Consider the following 19,782-nt stretch of genomic DNA (forward strand, 5'->3'; position numbering starts at 1 on the left):
TAGCGAAAACGATGTAATAACTAGCCCACTCCTAGCTAGTTATTACATCGTTTTACGGTACTGTTAACAAGATTAGCTAAAGATATGTCAGATGAGTAGTTTTTTCATAACGGGTTAATTTGGGTAAACAACTTTAATGTTTGCATAATGGGTCAATTTCTATTTATATACCAAATTATAAGTTTGTGTATAGTATTAAGACTTGCGAAGCTTAATGGAATGGTAAAACAGAAGAGTTATTTTTAATTTAATCTGGAAATGAACAGATGAAACCACGAGGATCAAAGTCATTAAACCTGTTTGTTTCATTGTTTGAGGCGAAGACAGGTAAAGAGGTGGATCAGCTACGACTATTGACGATGGGGCAACTATAGGAGTTGCAGTGGCTGCTGTGGATGGTGCAACTGCAGGAGGTGTTGCGGCTACTGGTGGAGCCGCTAGAGGGACACTAGAAATTGCGGTTTCATGACCGGTAGTTACAGACTTACAGGTGGTGGGGATGCTGATTCCGTCTCTCCGTCTCTTTAAATAGTAAAAGAAAATAAAACAAAACTTAAAGTAATGTAACAAGATAGGTGTTGAAAAGTAATTTAATCAAACAATTAATTTATTAATTACCGAGTTATCAGCCAAACCAGTTTGTTCCAACTTGAGCAAACTGATTAAAGAAAGGTAGAAGGAGACTGTCCCGTTGTCGGACGAATTTAAAGAACAAGTAAATTAAAACCAACCTGGCGAGTGAGAACGAAGATCCTTGAACGAAAGCCTTGAACTGCACGGAAAAATTCCTGTCCTTAAAGGATTTTACGCGCTCGTATTGCTGTGAGCTGCAGCGTAAACTCCCAGGATTTAATGCAGAACTGATCTGGTATTCCAACAGCAATGGAAACCAGAAAACGCAGAAGCTGGAACGAAAACACGAACACCCAGATGGAGGAGAGTAGGCTGCGAATTTGATGTGTATGAATGGGTAACAGGAAGCTTTCATTTATAGGTGTGGGTTCTACCAGAGAATGAGAAAAATAGGGAGAGATATACCAATCCCATACGAATTCGTTTTTCTGGATGTATATCCATACGAATTCGGTTACTGTATAGTTATCCCATACGAATTCGAATCAGTATGGGATAACCCCCACTGTTTCGAATTAATCTCTATCTCCCTATCTCATTTGAACCACAGATCTGACCCACCCGACGATGCGTACGTGCGAAGTGCAAAGTGCGCCTCAAACGCGCCCATTCGCGCCTCAAACGCGACCATTCGCGAGCTCGCGGCTCGGCTCGGCTCGGCGCGCGTGTGGGCTTCACCCATTTATCACTATGGAGGCCCATAAGGGGTAATCCCTTATAAACCACCCAAACTTCACTCACTCCACCAATGTGGGATGGAGGAAACATACCAACTTGTATGTTCCTCTTTAAAATTATCTTTAATATATCCAACAATCCCCCACCAAGTTGGAATGTTTCCTTTCACTTAGACTAATGATGTCACTAGGTGTCACGGAGATTAAACCCAGTTTATGTTGATAAACAAGAAGAGACAGATTAGATGGTGTCCTATGGAATTAAACCATTAACCTGATAGCCCCCTTCGGTTTACCCCCACACATCACCAGTTGACTTTGCGTTCTCACTGAGCGCGAATATGGCCGTGCGCTATAAATCCTTTTCATGACCCTTTAGAAGATAAACCACTAATCTTCACTCGAGGCGGCACCACCCCTAGATCATATAGGCAAAGTTTTACATCATCCACGTTGCTTGGATGCCTCCAAAACTTTGTTAAGAGTATAAGCTCACCCTTGTTCTCGGCAACGACGTACTATCATACCTCACATGGATCTATCAAATTTGATAGTACCTTCTATCGTTAAGTGACTTCGTTGTTACCCATTAAACTTGAGAAATAGGAGCACTAAGTTCAAGTTGGGTTTCCATCACTAACGATTCTATTGTGGTTTTAGACCCATGTCTCTCGCGGTATTCACAACCAAATCTCTCGTCAGAGGTTTAGTAAATGGATCTGCCAAGTTCTTACTTGTCTTGACATAGACAACCTTGATGGTACCACTTTCAAGTAGTTGTCTCACATAATTGTGCCGAAGACCTATGTGTCTTGATCCCCCATTATACACTGCGTTGTACACTTTAGATAGTGTGGCCTCACTATCACAATACATGGGAATACACGGCATTGGAACATCCCACAGACGGATGTCAGTAAGTAGATCTCTAATCCACTCTGCTTCCTTACCAGCCGCAGCTAGCGCTATGAGCTCAGCTTCCATAGTCGAGTGGGCAATACACGTCTGTTTCTTGCTCGCCCAAGAAACTGCTCCTCCTGCTAGAGTGAAAATCCACCCACTTGTAGATTTTGAATCATTTGTGCGATCAATCCAGCTTGCATCAGAATAACCTTCAAGTATTCTGGAAGAAGACGTGTATGTCAGTTCTAAGTTACTGGTCCTTTTCAGGTATCCAAGTACTCTACCCACTGCCTTCCAGTGTTCTGTCCCTGGATTAACAGTATACTGACTCAGTTTGCTTACAGCAAAAGCAATATCAGGACGAGTGCAATGTGTTGCATACATCATACTTCCAATAGCACTCGCATACTCCAGTTGAGCCACTGCTCTTCTAGAGTTCACATTAAGTTTCACACTTGGATCAAATGGAGTATTAAACTCTTTAATATTTAAGTGTTGAAACTTAGTCAGAATTTTCTCTATGTAATGAGATTGACTATGAGAAATCTGACTTCCAGTTCTCTTCACCTTGATCCCAAGAATGGTATCAATTTCTCCTAGATCTTTCATCTTAAAGTTCAAGGACAAATATTTCTTAGTTTCCGAAATACCTTCAAGGTGAGTGCTGATGATCAACATATCATCAACATAGAGACAAATCACGACTGTATAACCGGGTTCGCATTTAGTATAAATACATCTGTCAGCACTGTTGTGTCGAAACCCGAAAGCAGTCACAGTGGTGTCAAATCTTTCATGCCACTGTTTAGGAGCTTGCTTCAAACCATACAGAGATTTAATAAGTCTACACACTTTGTTCTCTTGTCCAGGCATTACAAACCCTTCTGGTTGCTCCAAATAAATCTCTTCATTTAGATACCCATTCAGAAATGCTGTCTTTACATCCATTTGATGGATGTACAGCCCTTTCAAAGCAGACACCGCTATTAGAGTTCTAATAGAACCTATTCTAGCCACAGGTGCATAGGTATCAAAATAGTCGACCCCTTCTCTCTGCCTATACCCTTTAGAGACTAATCTCGCTTTATAGGCAGAGATGGATCCATCTGGATGATATTTCCTTTTGAAAATCCATTTGGATCCAATAGGTTTCTTTCCCTTGGGTAGATCAGCTAACTCCCAAGTTCCATTTCCCATAATGGAATCCATTTCATCATTGACTGCCTCCTTCCACAAAGGAGCATCTCTTGATGACATTGCCTCGTTGAAAGTTTTAGGATCATCATCCAAATTTACAGCAAAAATGACCTCTCTCGTCACTTTCTTTTGAGTTCCTTCAACCAGGTAAGAAAAGAAATCATCTCCATAACTTTTCTCTTTTCTAATTCTAGTACTTTTCCTTGGTTCTTCAACTATTGGTGAGGGTTGAACCCTTTTCTCAGAAGCACTAGAAGTTGTTGTGCCATTTGAGTTTTCATCATCTCTAGAAAACTTGTTCTCAAAGAATTCCACATCTCTGGATTCTACAACTATACCTGATTCGTCATCCAACAATCGGTAAGATTTACTATGCGAAGCATATCCAATAAACACACTCTTGAAAGCTCGTTCTCCCAGTTTGAGTGTCTTTGGATCAGGTACGCGATAGTAAGCAAGACAACCCCAAACCCTCAAATGCTCTAGGTTTGGTTTTCTTCCTTTCCATAACTCATATGGACTCGTAGGTATCACACGACTAGTGATCCTATTATGAACATAACATGCGGTTAACACAGCTTCCCCCCACATATTACGAGGTAGACCCGATTGGTTTAACATACAGTTAGCCATCTCTACCAAGGTTCGGTTCTTTCTCTCAGCCAAACCATTTTGTTGGGGAGTATATGGTGCAGTTCTCTCATGTATGATGCCTTCTTCTTCGCAGAATGCATCAAACTTTCGGTTAAAGTATTCTCCGCCTCTGTCCGAGCGAAGAATTTTAATGCGTCTCTCCTTTTGTTTTTCAACCTCAGCCTTATATATTTTGAATGCCTCAAAAGCTTTGTCTTTTGAATGCAACAAATAAACATATAAGTATCGGCTCGAGTCGTCACAGAAAGTGATAAAGTATCTCTTACCCCCACGAGTAAGAACTCCATTCAGTTCACAAATATCTGAATGAATTAGTTCTAGTAGTGATGTATTGCGTTTATGAACACTTGGAAAAGGTTTCTTTGTGAATTTTGATTTAACACAAGTTTCGCATTTTTCAAAGTCTTTATCATTTAATTTTAATAAACCTTTAGTTTGCATTTTTTCAATGTTTTTAATATTTGTATGAGCTAAACGTTTATGCCATAAAGAAATTGAACAAGCGATATAATCAGAAGACATAATTTCATTCAAATCAAAACCAATTGCATTACATTCACCAATACTAGAACTAACACTACCACCACTATCACTATCACTTTCATTCCCAAACCCGTCAATCACTGAAACGCCCCCTTGATCCGAATCTTCTTCTTCACCAATCCCATCTTCAGCTAAGTCAAGACGATACATTCCACCCGTGTTCTTTGCTTGACCCACATAGATGTCATTTAGAGAAAACTTCACACGGAGATTCTTGATAACCAGCTTGTAACCATTCCGATCAAACTTATCAGCAGAAACAAGACCCTTGGTGATACCAGGAACATGCAACACGTCCTGAAGAGTAACCACTTGACCATCTCTAAAGTTTAGCCGCACCGTGCCTTTACCACGAACCTCTACACGATGTCCATCAGCACATACCACCACTGTCCCTTGAGGAACAGGAGCATAAGTAAGAAACGAGCCACGATTCCCACAAACATGAACAGTGGCTCAAGAATCCAAAAACCATCCTCTACATGCCACAATGCGTGTATATTGAGAAAGCATGTTAACTTCACCAAGACCCACATTGGCCACTAGATTGGTGACTTTCTCAACATCAATAGCAATCGTAGAACCAACCGTAGATCCAGATTTCCTCTGAGAGCACTCTCGTGCATAATGCCCTGTTTCTCCACAAACATGACATTTACCAGACCTCTTTGGTTGATGGTTGTTAGTGTGTTGTGACTTCTTGAATTCTTTTTTCTTTGGTGCTGTAAACTTCTTATTCTTTGATGATGTCCCTTTTCCCTTATGACCAGATCCTCCAGCTACATGATTCACACTCGATCCGACTTTACCTCTTTTGTCCATGTTGCGCGTTTCCTCCTCAATTCGAAGGTGCTTCAACAGTTCATCCAAAGAGTAGTCCTCAGACTTGTGCATCATTCTCTTTGAGAAATCTTTCCAACCAGGAGGCAATTTTGCAATAATAACCCCTACTTGAAATATTTCTGGCAGCGGAATAGAAAGTGCAGTCAATTTGTTAACAAGAACTTGGAGTTCATGCACCTGCTCCAAGATTGACTTGTCATCGACCATTTGGAAGTCTAGGTACTTGGCAATAAGGTATTTGTTAGTACCTTCTTCATGAGCCTTGTACTTATCTTCCAAAGCTTTCCACAATTCTCTAGCACTTTTTATCGGCGCGTACAAGTCATAGAGACGATCCGAAAGGGAATTTTTGATGTGACCCAGGCAAAAATCTTCAGCTTCCTTACGGATAAGTCTTTGCCTTGCCAAATCTTCATTTGGGAGCTCTCCTGCTTCACCAGGAGGGTCATCAGGGATTGCAGGCAAGTCAGGATCAAGGATATAGTAAAGTTTCAGCACAACTAGCATGAACTTAACCTTGTCCGCCCAGCGGGTATAGTTCTGACCATCGAATCTGTCCAACTTGACAAACTCTTGATTCATGAATCTCAGATTGGCTGTTGGTAGTTCAGAGTCCATTAATTCTGTTGATTAAAACACAAAATAAAATCCTTTAAGATTTTTGAAAAATAATTTAATCAAACAATTAATTTATTAATTACCGAGTTATTAGCCAAACCAGTTTGTTCCAACTTGAGCAAACTGATTAAAGAAAGGTAGAAGGAGACTGTCCCATTGTCGGACGAATTTAAAGAACAAGTAAATTAAAACCAACCTGGCGAGTGAGAACGAAGATCCTTGAACGAAAGCCTTGAACTGCACGGAAAAATTCCTGTCCTTAAAGGATTTTACGCGCTCGTATTGCTGTGAGCTGCAGCGTAAACTCCCAGGATTTATTGCAGAACTGATCTGGTATTCCAACAGCAATGGAAACCAGAAAACGCAGAAGCTGGAATGAAAACACGAACACCCAGATGGAGGAGAGTAGGCTGCGAATTTGATGTGTATGAATGGGTAACAGGAAGCTTTCATTTATAGGTGTGGGTTCTACCAGAGAATGAGAAAAATAGGGAGAGATATACCAATCCCATACGAATTCGTTTTTCTGGATGTATATCCATACGAATTCGGTTACTGTATAGTTATCCCATACGAATTAAAATCAGTATGGGATAACCCCCACTGTTTCGAATTAATCTCTATCTCCCTATCTCATTTGAACCACAGATCTGACCCACCTGACCAGACCTTAGCTAAAAATAAAAGCTCCTCAGCTCCTCGCGACGATGCGTACGTGCAAAGTGCAAAGTGCAAAGTGCAAAGTGCGCCTCAAACGCGCCCATTCGCGCCTCAAACGCGACCATTCGCGAGCTCGCGGCTCGGCTCGGCTCGGCGCGCGTGTGGGCTTCACCCACTTCTCAACCCATTTATCACTATGGAGGCCCATAAGGGGTAATCCCTTATAAACCACCCAAACTTCACTCACTCCACCAATGTGGGATGGAGGAAACATACCAACTTGTATGTTCCTCTTTAAAATTATCTTTAATATATCCAACAATAGGTGGGTTAAGAGTGGTATGTCAGGTTGGGATAACAAGTCCAAACATGCATCTTTTATATTCTTTTTTTACTGGGATGGGGATTTAAAACAAACAGGTCCAGATCGACCAAAAACACTCTTATGTCCAAAATTAAAATTTCCATATTTATGAACGGTATATTTTGCTCCTAAATGCAGAAATTAGAGTAGACGCTGCAGAATGACGGTTATATTATGTCATTTCAACTTACGCACTCTCGAGATTGTTCACATGTATATAAATCCAGAACCATGGATATTGATGTTTTTTATAGGCTCATTTTTTTGTTATGGAATAGTAAGCAACTGAATTGCATTAATTTTAAGTTTATTTTGAATTTCTGATGAATGCTTGATCGTCTCCATCCCTAAATCTGTTTTGCACAGCACACCGCACCCAGCACTTGTCGCCGCCACACCCCGGCTTGCTATTGATTTTGACCAAGCGAAACATGGATATTTTAAATTCGTGACTCACATGACTTGTGTCTGAGGTAAATTTTTTATCCTTTTTTTTCTAATTGTTGAAAGTCATTAGTGTTTCGTTGAATAAAACCTATACCTCATAAATTTGTAGAGTTGGTCATGTTGATTTTGAATTCAAGTTTGTTTTCCTGAAAGTCATTAGTGTTTTGTTAAATAAACACTATACAATAGCCTCTGCACTTGAAACCTCAAGACCGACATCATCATGGGAAGGTAGAGGTGGCAGAGAAGGATTCGATGGAATTTTCTAGGGGACAAGGTTTTGGACTAGCAATGGAATCACTTATTTCATACCTTGCTGATGATGATCTGTTTCATCCGCTGCTAATGCTGGGACATGATCAACGGATCATTGGCAAACTTATCAGATGTTAGTAATTGGGATCATATGAAGTGGCTATTAGAATGTTTAGAAATTGTTGATACTTCTGTTATTTTATTGCCACTATCTTTTTTTTTTTTTTTTGTAATTTAGGACTAATCTTGATAAGGTTGCTGTATATAATGGTATTTTTGTTTTTGCAGATATTATTGACTATGTTTGAAATGGGCTGCTAATTCTTCTGATCAGGTTGATGTAATCTTCTATGATATGTGAAGGTGAACCCGGCCACAACGCAGCAGATACCACTAGTTATTAACTAATGGCTAAAGATTCTTATCATGAAGCCTCTTTCCCTTAGGTGATGGCAATTCAGATAACTAGAGGTATTGAAAGACCCACCCAATCTTTGGTTGGAGAGCTTAAAGTGATGTCAAAGAAGTGAATTTGTCAGTTATTAAGTGCTCTTACATCATACTTGGCTGATGCGTCGGCCATAAGCAATAAGTGCAGGGAATAACTATATATGAAGTGAGAAATTGATGATTAATTTACTCGTATGAAGATTGTGAAAGAGATTCATGAACACAATGAAGTTTTGGTATTTTGTTCAAATGTTTATTAATTATTTGTTTTGTATGTTTGATATTTAGACTTAGGTCGACACTTATTAGATATTTGTTTGCAAACACTTGGAATCTTTGGAAGATATTGGTTGAACTTTTTATTTGAAGTGATTATATTATGATTTCTACATTCTACAAATTTATTTTTATTATTTAATGTAAATAAATAATAAGTGTAATCAATAAAAATTTATATGATAAATGTCAATAGCATTTAATTTGGTGTGATTTTTGTGGCAAAAAATATGTGCCACAAAAAGCCCAAAAGTTTGTAGTGGCAGATAAAAAGTGCCACTAAAAGCCTAAAGACTTTGTGCGGCAGATCGAAAAAGTGCCATTAAAAGTCTTTAGCGTCAGCACTTCTAGTGGCACTTTTTTTGTGTGCCACTCATTCTTATAGTTGTTTATAGTGGCACTTTTTTGTTGATATGTGGCACCTTTTGTGTGTCACTAGATGGCAATTTCTTTGTAGTGGGACCGGGTTTTTATCAAACCGCATTTTGATCCGACTTTTGATATCTATTCTGGTCCGACTTTTGACATCTTCTCCGCTCCAACCCCTTTAGTTAATAAAACAAAATAAATTAAAGTACAAGCAAAAGTCCTCGGTCCGAGTTTTCAAACATTGTTGGGTCCGATTTTTACAACCCAAAACTTGACCGACTTTTGATATGGGTCCGACTTTTGATACGGGTCCGACTTTTGAAACCCAACAGGGGTCCGCTTTTTAAAATCTTGGTCCGATTTTTGTTCTTCAAACTGACTCCCTTCACCACTTCCTCAGACCTTTTTCTTCCTCATTCAAACAAAGCAAGTCTGAGCTTCTTCTCCCTATAACCTTCATCGCACCATCTTTCTCACCTCCATTCTTCCTCCTCCTTCAACTCTTTCTCCTTACAAACAAGTCTTTGTTTTGTGATTAGAACATCAAGTCCTCTTCAAGGTATGTGTTTCAACCCTCATAACTTCTCCATTGTTTCAATCTTGGTAAGATTTCTTTGATTTCTAGGGCTTGGATTTGCACTTAGTGTTCATGTTTCTTGTTAAATTCATGCTTGAATCTTTGTGATTTCTTACTAATTGTTGATATTATGTGATGTTACTGAGCTTCTTGAAGTTAGGGTTTTGTAGGAAATTTGGGGGTTTTGTGTTTGGCTTCAAGAACTTGGTGTTCTTGAGGTTGGGGTTCATGAATCTTGAAGAAAATTGAATGTTTGAGTTGTTTTTGAGCTTTGTTTGGTTGAAATTTTGTGTGAATGTGTTCTTGGAATTGATTGGTTAGTCAAAAGTTGTTGCTTGTTTTGTATGATGTTTAGTAGAATCTTGGTTGGTGTCTTGGCGCGAAACTTGGTTGCCCTTGGGAAGAAGATGAAAGAAATTTGAAAATTTCATTTTTTGATCCATCATGAAAGATGTGTTCTTGTTTGTTTGTGTTAAAATCGTTGAGATTCAGTCCTTTCTCTCTTCCGTAAGTTCGGAAGGATCAAAGACTTGTTTCGGTGATATGATTTTAACAAATTGTTCCGAGGTTTTTGATTCAATAAATTTAACCGTTCCGACCTTTGTCCGTTGGTATATGTTCCGAGGTTCCGCATTTGTTTGACTCCGATTCTTAACAGTAAGACAGTTTCAACGCGAGTCCGAGTTTTACACTTTCAAACAGTGTCCGAATTTTTTTAAACTGGGAAACATACTCCGAGTTTTATGTAGTCTCCGAGTCCTTGTTACAGTTATTATGATTGTTCCGAGTTTTGAAAAGTGTCTCCGAGTTCATGTTTTTCCGAGGAATGTGTCTGAGTTTTTAGATTGGCAAAGAAAATTCCGAGTTCTACAGTTCATGTTCCGATGTTTAACAACCAAATAGATGGTCCGATTTTTTAAACAGTAAAAAATGGTTCCGAGTTTTGTATGTGTTTTTCCGATTTTTGCAGTTTTAATCAGAAACAAGAAGTTCCGGGTTTTGAACTGTCAACATGTTTTTCCGAGTTTTGAACGTTCACTATGCCTCTCCGAATTTTGAAAGTCAATATGTTATTTCCGAGTTTTGAACGTTCACTATGCTTCTCCGAGTTTTGAAAGCCAATATGTTATTTCCGAGTTTTGAACGTTAATTATGCTTCTCCGAGTTTTGAAAGTCAATATGTTTTGTTTTTAGTTTTGATAACATGAGAAGTGTTTCTGAGTTTTTAAACTGTTAAACAAGAGATTCCGAGTTTTTAAACTGTGTGTGTTGAAAGATCAAAAGTCACTGTGTCCGGCTTTTAACCACTGTTGTCTCACTCGGGGTTTCTTTTTCAACAATTTAGGACGGTCTGAGTTTTTCCAAGTGTCTGGGTGTTTATCACAGTCTAAGGTTTATTTTTATATATGATTAACTGTGTGTTCATATTTTTGAAGTTCTAAACTGCAGCAGTCTGTGTGACAGTAATTTTGCCAGAAATTTAATATTGATGTTTACTATGTGTAAACTGCATGCTTTATTGTCTAACTGTTCTGCAATTATATCTGATGCATGTGTTTCGTTTTTGGTTTATTTTCCTACAGAGATGGCAGAACAACCTCGTCCTGTTTGGAAGTTTCATCGTAATCATAATCAAATTGCCTTGCTAAACGAGAACGTTCGTGGTGGAGCCGAATATACAGATATCATACGTTTTCTTCGAAATTCAAGAATTGGGTTAGCGATTTCAGAAAATATTCACCAAGTGCAAGCGTATATTGAGGATTTTTGGCGTACGGCTCGGATTGTTGATGATACTATCGAAGCTACTGTTTCTGGAAGCTCTATTGTTATCACGAAGGCAGTTATTCGTGCGGCTCCGCGTTTTGGTGATTTAGGTCATGGAAACACGTGCTATGTGCGTCAAATCCGTGAACGTGGGGTTAGATCTTTCGGTTACGTTGGATCTTTTACCAGGAAGGAGATCTACAAGGCATTGATTATTGGGCAGTGGAGATACTTCTTTCATGTGTTAATGAAGTGTCTGTCTGCACGAAAATCGGGAACTGATACAATGGGTCATGATCTTCTTTCTGCGATGATTGGATTAACTTACAACCAGCCGTACAACTTCTCACTGATGATTCTCCAAGCTCTCAAACACCAGATTGGTCTGAAGGCAAATGATAAGCGTTTGATGATTCTGTATCCTCGTTTCCTTTGTCTTATTTTTCGACATCTGTTGCCGAATCTTTCGTTCGAAGGAACTTTACCTGCCTACGCTCAAGCACCAATGCCTATTCGTATTTTCACTGATTGTGCCAGAGTTAACGAGTCTAAAAGGACTGATGCTCATCCTGTTACGACTCCCTTGCGTGGTGCTATTCTTCAAGGCAACTACAATCCAGAAATTGATCAGAATTGGTTAAACATTAGAAGTGGTGTTGATCAAATCTTTGTTGGAGATGCTCTCGAGCCCGTGGTTGTTCAACCTCAGGTTGATCTTCAACAACCACTGGTTAATCCTCCGGAACCTGAACCCGTTCAAGAACCAGTGATTTCTGAACCAGTTGTTGTTGCTTCTATTCAAGAAGCTGTGTCTGTTCAAGCTCCAGTTTCTACGTCTTCGGCAACAGGGGTTGCTGTAGAAACTGATAATGTGATATTGGAGCTTGATGCTACTTTAGATGCGAGTTCGTCCTCCCGCACAGTTGACAAAGGGAAGCGTCCTATGGAAGAAGTTTCTGTGGATGAATCCGTAGATGATATGCCTTCTGAAAAGCAATACCTTCTGTTAGTAATGAAGGAACTTCAAAATCGTCTTTCACCATGTGAAAGAGAAAAGCTTGAGTTATTTCGAGTGAAGGTTGCTTCTCTCGGTCCCTCTTCCGATTGGAGTATTCGCTTAGCTAGTTGGAATGACAGAGCGAATGATTTAGATTCAATTGTGTTTAGCTCGTCCTCTTCTGATGATGATGATGATGATGAAGATCGTCGTCGTCCTGTTTCTGATACTGTTCGTGTACCAGTTCCTCTCAGGACGTATAAGCGATAACGTGTTGCTGTTATGGATCTTCAGTCTTCAAGTCCGATGGTTGCTTCAGTCACGGTTACATCCAGCTCTGCTCCATCAGACTCCAGAGGTCTTCTTAATATGGAGTTATCTATAGCTCTCCCGTCACTGTCTTCCTCTCTTCCATTCACTTCCTTTGTAGAAGCTACCAGTATGGTTACTTCTCGTCAACCAGTAACGCCAATGATGTCTTCACCGATTCCTGCAGTACCACTATTTGGGTCGTTATCATCTCAAACGGGTACGGGTAATGTGTTTGCCTTATCAAGAAGTTCCTCTCTGCCACCGCGACCTAGTACTTTCACCGATTTGCCAGCACCAGAGACACGGCAAGCAGGTCCTAAGGTCGCTTTCGGTCCGAGTCCGCCGGTAGTGTGACCGAAAAAGGGATCTCTGCGTCCTCCAGTGATACCATCCTCAGGTCCTAGGCCATCCAGTGCACAACCGTCTAGCTCAAGACCTCCTGCTCCTAGATCTTCTACAGTTTCTGCTTCGAGACCATCAAGTTCAGGTCAAGAACAGAACTTTCAGGAGTTTGTTCGTGGCAAGTTTCAGGATGCAGCCAAGGTCATGGTTCAACACAAGAATCAGATCTCTAGGCAGCAGAAAGAAATTGCTTTCTTGAAGAAAAGGGATGTAGAACGAGACCAGCAGATGGCACAGCTTTTTCGTCTAACCAAAGATCAGAGTGTTCAGTTGGGTAAGTTCATAACACAAGATGCCTCGACGTCTGCCCGACAACAGAACTTGGTTAGTACTACGGATCGGCTTCTTGGGATTGTGACAGATATCGTGTCACTCCTTGCTGCTCAGGGGGAGATTTCGGCTTCGGATTTTCAGGTTCAGGCTAAGTGCAAGATGGATGAACTAAAGAAAATCAGAGACGATCTTGACAAGGATAAGGATCCCAACGCGTCGAATCAGGGGGAGCAGTCAAGGAGCGCACGTGCTCCTGAAGCTGCAACCTCGGCTCATGCTGAGGGGGAGTCCTCGGGTGCAACTACAGGGGGGGATAAAGGCCCCGTAGATTCTGATACAGGTGTCCTATCTGATTCTGAGTTAGATCCTGCTGCTGATTTGTTCTTAGGAGCTGGTGAAGTGGTTGAGGAAATGGTTGAAGATTGGCGAACCGACGACGACTTGGCTGGTAAGTTCAGTTTCATTGAGACTGCAAAAGGGAAGAGGATTGAGTACGAGTCCTTACCGGTCAACAGTGATGTTATCAGAGGCTTTGTGTTTGGCTGTGAAATGCCCGAAGAAATCTTTAATCCTATACGAATTCCCGAAGAAGTCAGTGTGGCAGCTCACAAATGGTTTAGAAATCTTCCAGATGACACTCAAAGGAAGAGGTACTTATCCATAAAAGGTGAGTACTCAGGTCAGATTCGAAGTTGGGATTTCGATGAGCAGCACGGCCTGGTAATGATCAAAAGGACAAATGGGGTTCAGTACTTCAGGCCAAGGGCCAAATTTCTTCAGACTCTTCCAGCTCGTGATCGCCATCACATTGCTCAGCTCGATCTCAACAACCATACAAATGTTGCTAGTATCAGAGGATTGATTCCTCATCTCGTTGCTAAGAGTCGAGAGAGTAAGTGGAAGATGTTCAAGCCAGCAGTTGGTCGAGGAGTTAAGTACTTAAACAAGTTCACCGGTAAAGAGGAATGGAAGATGGTTTATCCTCCAGCGAATTGCCTTCGTAAAATTCCTATGCGAAAGTTTGATCTCGATAAATTCGACAACATAGGTTATTGGTATCTCAACGGAAAGATAGGGGAAGCTGTAATTACAGAAAAGAAAGTGACGGTTGAGATTGCTAAGATTCTGGATCCGATCTGGCTTGCTAACCTAAGGGAAGCACATCTGAAGAAGCTTCGGCACCTGCCTATAAAGTACAATGAGGAAGATCGTGTTCTAGCGGACCAATTCATCAAGGTGGTTCAGTTCTGTGTGAAGAACAAGGTCTGGGCAGGAAGCAACTTCTCGAAGAGAGTATGAAGATCTCAAGACCAATGAAGACCATGCACTGATCAAGGGGGAGTTTGTTAATGCACTTTAGGTGATAAGTGCATGTCTCCCATTCTATCGGGTCTTTATTGTACATATAGTGAAACTTAGTCCCAACTTTATCCTTGGACATTTTGTCCAAGTTTTAGGAAAGACTTTTATCTGAATTTTGTATAGGACAAAAGTCAGAGTTTTGTTTGTGTAGTTTGTTTGTCCGGGCTTTCTAGTTTGTCTTGAAAGTCCGGGTTTTGCCTTGTATTTATACCTTTATGTGGAATAGACAAGGCGGCGATTCTGTGTGAAATTCTGTGCACCTAACCCTAATCATTGTGTGTGTTTTGTCTGGCGGCTGCTTTGTGTGAGTGACGCCATTCATCTTCCTCATCAAGAATACTCAGTGTATTCTTGATTTCTCTCACAAATCTTTGCATAATAGTGTTTCATCTTTAGTGGTTAATCATCAGGTGGATTCCGCATACTTGTTGGTGGCTTTAGCTGAATGAGATCTTGGATTAGGAGACCTTACAACATGGGTAAAACCCAAGTTTCTATTACAAACAGGTTTATAGGGATAAACCCTAATTTATTGAATTTAAAATATCGTCTTTTAGGTAACTTTTATAGCCACATTTTTCCAAGCCTTCAGTGTTCTCTAGCTGGCTTCTAATTGGGTTTCACATTTTGTTAACTGAAACGCGTTTTAAAACATTTGTCAGTGTAAAATACTGGTGAGTGAATCCCAGTTTAATCAAGAAGCCTTTTATCCTTTAACAGTATTGAGAGCAATTACAATGTTTATATCTACACACTTACTCATTCAGTATTGTCAATCCTGCCTGGTGGGTCATATTACACATTGGCTATCTCGTTGTCCAATGGTAACGTGTTCCACATTTTGTATACAAAACGCCAACATACCGGCAGTAATTGAAGAATTACAAAGACTCAATCACTGCTAATCACATAAAATATTTAACGTTTTGTAAAAACAGTTTACAAAAAGGAGATTACTCACATTCATACTTTAGACTTTTCTTGGTGGATTCCTGGTTATAACCTATTAATTAAACAATGCACGTGTGTTAGTATAATAACCCAATATTTACATTAGTAATACCCTCTCTGAGACATAATTCCAACGACTACATTGGGCAGAACCTCGACAGCCGTTACGGAACCCTAGATTAATCGGGCAACGTATCTAATACGTTATCGAGGGTTAAAATACTTACAACGAGGCAGAAATGTGTTATTTAGGGGGGTATAATACACGATTATAGTGTATATTACATAGAAATTTAGAGAGAAATGAAAGTTGTGAGCGAATTGGACTGAAGGCCGATCGAATCCATTTATAGGGCTGATCAGGCACTTCGTCGCGCCCCGCGTAAGCCGAAGGATTAGCCTCCGCGGGCCGCGACATAGGGGAGTAGGGCGTAGGCTTGCTGATTCGCCAACTGTAGACCTGACACGAGCCTGCCACGTGGCAGCTCAGGGTGTCGTTGCGTAGCAAGGCTGTCGCGCCCCGCATAGCCTGAAGACAAAGTCTTCGCGGCTCGCGAGCGACCTTCTGATTTTGTTTTTATTTTAACTAAATAAAATTAAAGGTATTTAGGGTTTTTATACGTATACGGGATGTATTTTAGGACCTTTAGGGATACTCTAAATAATTTAGGGGTGTCCGAAATATTTTAGGAGGGTTGTTATATCCTCCCCACCTTATTTTAGAACTCGTCCTCGAGGTCTACTGGAATAGGTGTGGATATTTCCTTTGCATTTCTGATTCAAGCTCCCACGTGTACTCTGGTCCTCTCTTGGAATCCCATTTTATTTTGACTAGAGCTAATCTCTTGTGTTTAAGATTTTTGACTTTCCTGTCTTCGATTTGTAGAGGCTTTTCTACGAACTTGAGCTTTTCATTTATCTCTATGTTTTTAAGAGCAGGTACCATTAATGTTTTGTCGGCTAAACACCTTTTGAGATTACATACATGAAATACTTCATGTATTCCTGCCATTTTTTCTGGCAGTTGTAGCTGATAAGCTACTGGTCCTATTCTTTTAATAATATCAAAGGGTCCAACATACCTGGGGCTTAGCTTTCCTCTTTTGATGAATCTTACCACTCCTTTCCAAGGAGAAACTTTTAATAAGACTTTGTCTCCTACCTGAAATTCCAATGGTTTTCGCCTGTTATCAGCTTAGCTTTTCTGACGATCGCGTGCTGCTTTTAGTCGTTCCTTGACTTAAATAATGTCTCTTGTACTATCTCTGGTCCAGATAATTGCTTTTCTCCAATTTCTGCCCAACAGACTCGGGTTCGGCACTTTCGTCCATAAAGTGCTTCGAATGGTGCAGCGTTGATACTGGTATGGTAACTGTTATTGTAAGAAAATTCTATTAATGGTAAGTGATCATCCCAATTACCTCCAAAATCAATTACACAAGCTCTAAGCATATCTTCCATTATCTAAATCGTCATTTCACTGTGTCCATCCGTTTGAGGATGATAAGCGTTGCTTAGATTTAGCTTAGTTCCCATTGCCTTTTGGAAACTTGTCCAAAAATGAGAAGTAAAACGGCTATCTCTATCAGAAACAATTGATAAACGAATTCCATGTAATGAAACTATTTCATTTACATACAACTTGGCTAGTTGTTCCATACTGAAAGTCCCCTTCATTGCTAAGAAATGAGCAGATTTAGTTAGTCTATCTACAATCACCCAGATTGTATCATTACCTTTTCGTGTCTTGGGTAATTTGGTAACAAAGTCCATTGTTATCAATTCTCATTTCCATACAGGCATTTCCAAATGCTGTAATAAACCTGAGGGTTTCTGGTGTTCAACTTTAACCTGTGAACAAGTTAAACACTTGGCAACATAAGCTGCTATATCCTTTTTCATTCCTATCCACCAGAAATTCTTTCTTAGGTCTTGATACATTTATCGCTTCCAGGATGTATCGTATATTTAGACTTATGGGCTTCTTCTAATATTCTATTACATAGGTTTCCTAATTTAGGTATCCAAATTCTTTTCTTATGGAATCTCCAAATTACATCTGTTCCTTGTTCTAATTCCTTAATCATTCCTTTCAATTTCTCAGTATCATCCTTGATTACTGATTCTTGTGCTTTCCTAATTTGTTCATTTAAATCTATCTGCAGATTTAAATTATGAGAACGTACTCTCTTGAGCTTTTCGTGATATTTTCGACTTAAAGCATCGGCCACTACGTTAGCTTTTCCTGCATGATACTGGATATTACAATCGTAATCACTTAATATCTCCATCCAGCGTCTTTATCTCATATTTAACTCTTTTTGCCCGAAAACATATCTTAAATTCTTATGATCGGTGAAAATGGTAAACTTGCTACCGTAAAGATAATGTCTCCAAATTTTCAGGGCAAAAATTATAGCTCCTAATTCTAAATCATGGGTTGTATAATTTTCTTCATGATTCTTAAGTTGTCTAGATGCGTAGGCTATAACCTTTTGACGTTGCATTAATACACATCCATAACCTAATTTAGAAGCATCACAATAAATTACAATATCTTCAGTTGCTTCTAGTAATGCTAATATGGGTGCGTTTGTTAATCTTTGCTTAAGGATTCTAAAGGCTTCTTCTTGTTTTGGTCCCCATTCAAACTTAACAGACTTACAAGTTAGTTTTATTAAGGGAATGGTTATTCTAGAAAAATCTCGGATGAATCTTCTATAATAAACGGCTAGTCCTAGAAAACTTCTAACCTCGGTTGGTGATTCAGGGGTTTTCCATTTAGTAATCGCTTCAATCTTTGTGGGATCTACATGAATTCCTTCATGGCTGACTAAATGTCTAAGAAACTGTACTTCTTCTAACCAAAATTTACACTTCAAAAACTTTGCATAAAGCTTTTCTTTTCTTAATAAACTTAGAAATGCGTGCAAATGGTTTGCATGTTCCTCTTTGCTCTTAGAGTAAATACGAATATCATCTATAAAGACAATTATGAGTTTATCCAAATATGTCTTACATATTCGGTTCATCATGTCCATAAATGCGTCTGGGGCATTGGTTAACCCAAATGGCATGACAGTAAATTCATAATTGCCATAACTGGCTCTAAAAGCGGTCTTAGGAATGTCCTCTTCCTGTACCTTTAATTGATGATATCCTGAACGTAAGTCGATTTTAGAAAAGAATTGAGCTCCTTGTAACTGATCAAACAAATCATCGATTCTTGGTAATGGGTACCGATTTTTAATCGTGACTTTATTCAATTCACAGTAATCAATGCACATTCACATTGACCCATCTTTCTTTTTGACGAACAAGATCGGTGCTCCCCAAGGAGATGAACTTGTATGAATCCCTTTTTGGAAGAGTTCGTCTAACTGTTTCTTTAGCTCTTGCATTTCTGCGGGTGCCAAACGGTAAGGTGGTTTGACAATTGGTGCTGTTCCTGGGAGCAGATGAATTCTAAACTCGACTTCTCTGTCTAGCGGTAGCCCTGGTAATTCTTCTGGAAATACATCTGAAAATTGAGATACTACAGGGATATCTTTTAATTCTTTTCCTTTAGTGTTAATGATTATAGAAATCATATACACTAATGATCCTTTCCTAGCGTAACTTGTTTTCATCACAGAGATGAATGTTGTGGATCTAGTTGGCTTATCTCCTTTAATTGTGATCTTTTCACCTTTTGGTGAATTTACTTGTATTGACTTTTGATCACATAAAATACTGGCTTTATTGGCTATTAACCAATCCATTCCTAATACAACATCAAATCCTACCAGATCCATTGGGTTAAGGTTTGCAATAAATTTTTGATTTAAAAATTCTATTCTTGTTCCCTGCAAGAATTTGGTAATCTTAATGGTCTCTCCATTTGTTGTTTCTACTAAACATTCTTGTTGGAGATTAGTTAGTGGTTGATTGAGAATTTTACAAAATGAAGTATTAATAAAACTTTGGTTCGCACCAAAATCAAATAATACTTTGGCAAAAACATCATTAACTAAAAACGTACCGGCAATCACGTCCAGAATCATTTTGGCTTCTATTGCAGTCAGGACAAATGCTCTAGCATTCTTAGTAGTCTTGGTGTTTGTTGCTGGAGCTAATATTGGACAGTTTGGCTTGATATTACCTTGCTCTCCACAATTGTAGCATATCTTATTGGTGGGTTTCTTCCTGCAGTCTTCTTCCTTGTGTCTAGATATTTTGAAAAAGTTGCAGTAAATGGAGCATCTCTCAAAAT

At 39.5% G+C, this 19,782-nt stretch overlaps 1 long non-coding RNA gene across 1 annotated transcript; it reads left to right on the plus strand.

The window, feature by feature from the left end:
* Positions 1 to 6,463: 6,463 nt before the first annotated feature.
* Positions 6,464 to 8,568, plus strand: LOC118481231. Its single transcript, XR_004864965.1, has 2 exons — positions 6,464 to 7,565; positions 8,083 to 8,568. It is a non-coding gene; the product is annotated as an uncharacterized LOC118481231 (long non-coding RNA).
* Positions 8,569 to 19,782: the final 11,214 nt, after the last annotated feature.

The sequence above is a fragment of the Helianthus annuus genome, chromosome 8 (assembly GCF_002127325.2).
Source record: "Helianthus annuus cultivar XRQ/B chromosome 8, HanXRQr2.0-SUNRISE, whole genome shotgun sequence".
Taxonomy (NCBI): domain Eukaryota; kingdom Viridiplantae; phylum Streptophyta; class Magnoliopsida; order Asterales; family Asteraceae; genus Helianthus; species Helianthus annuus.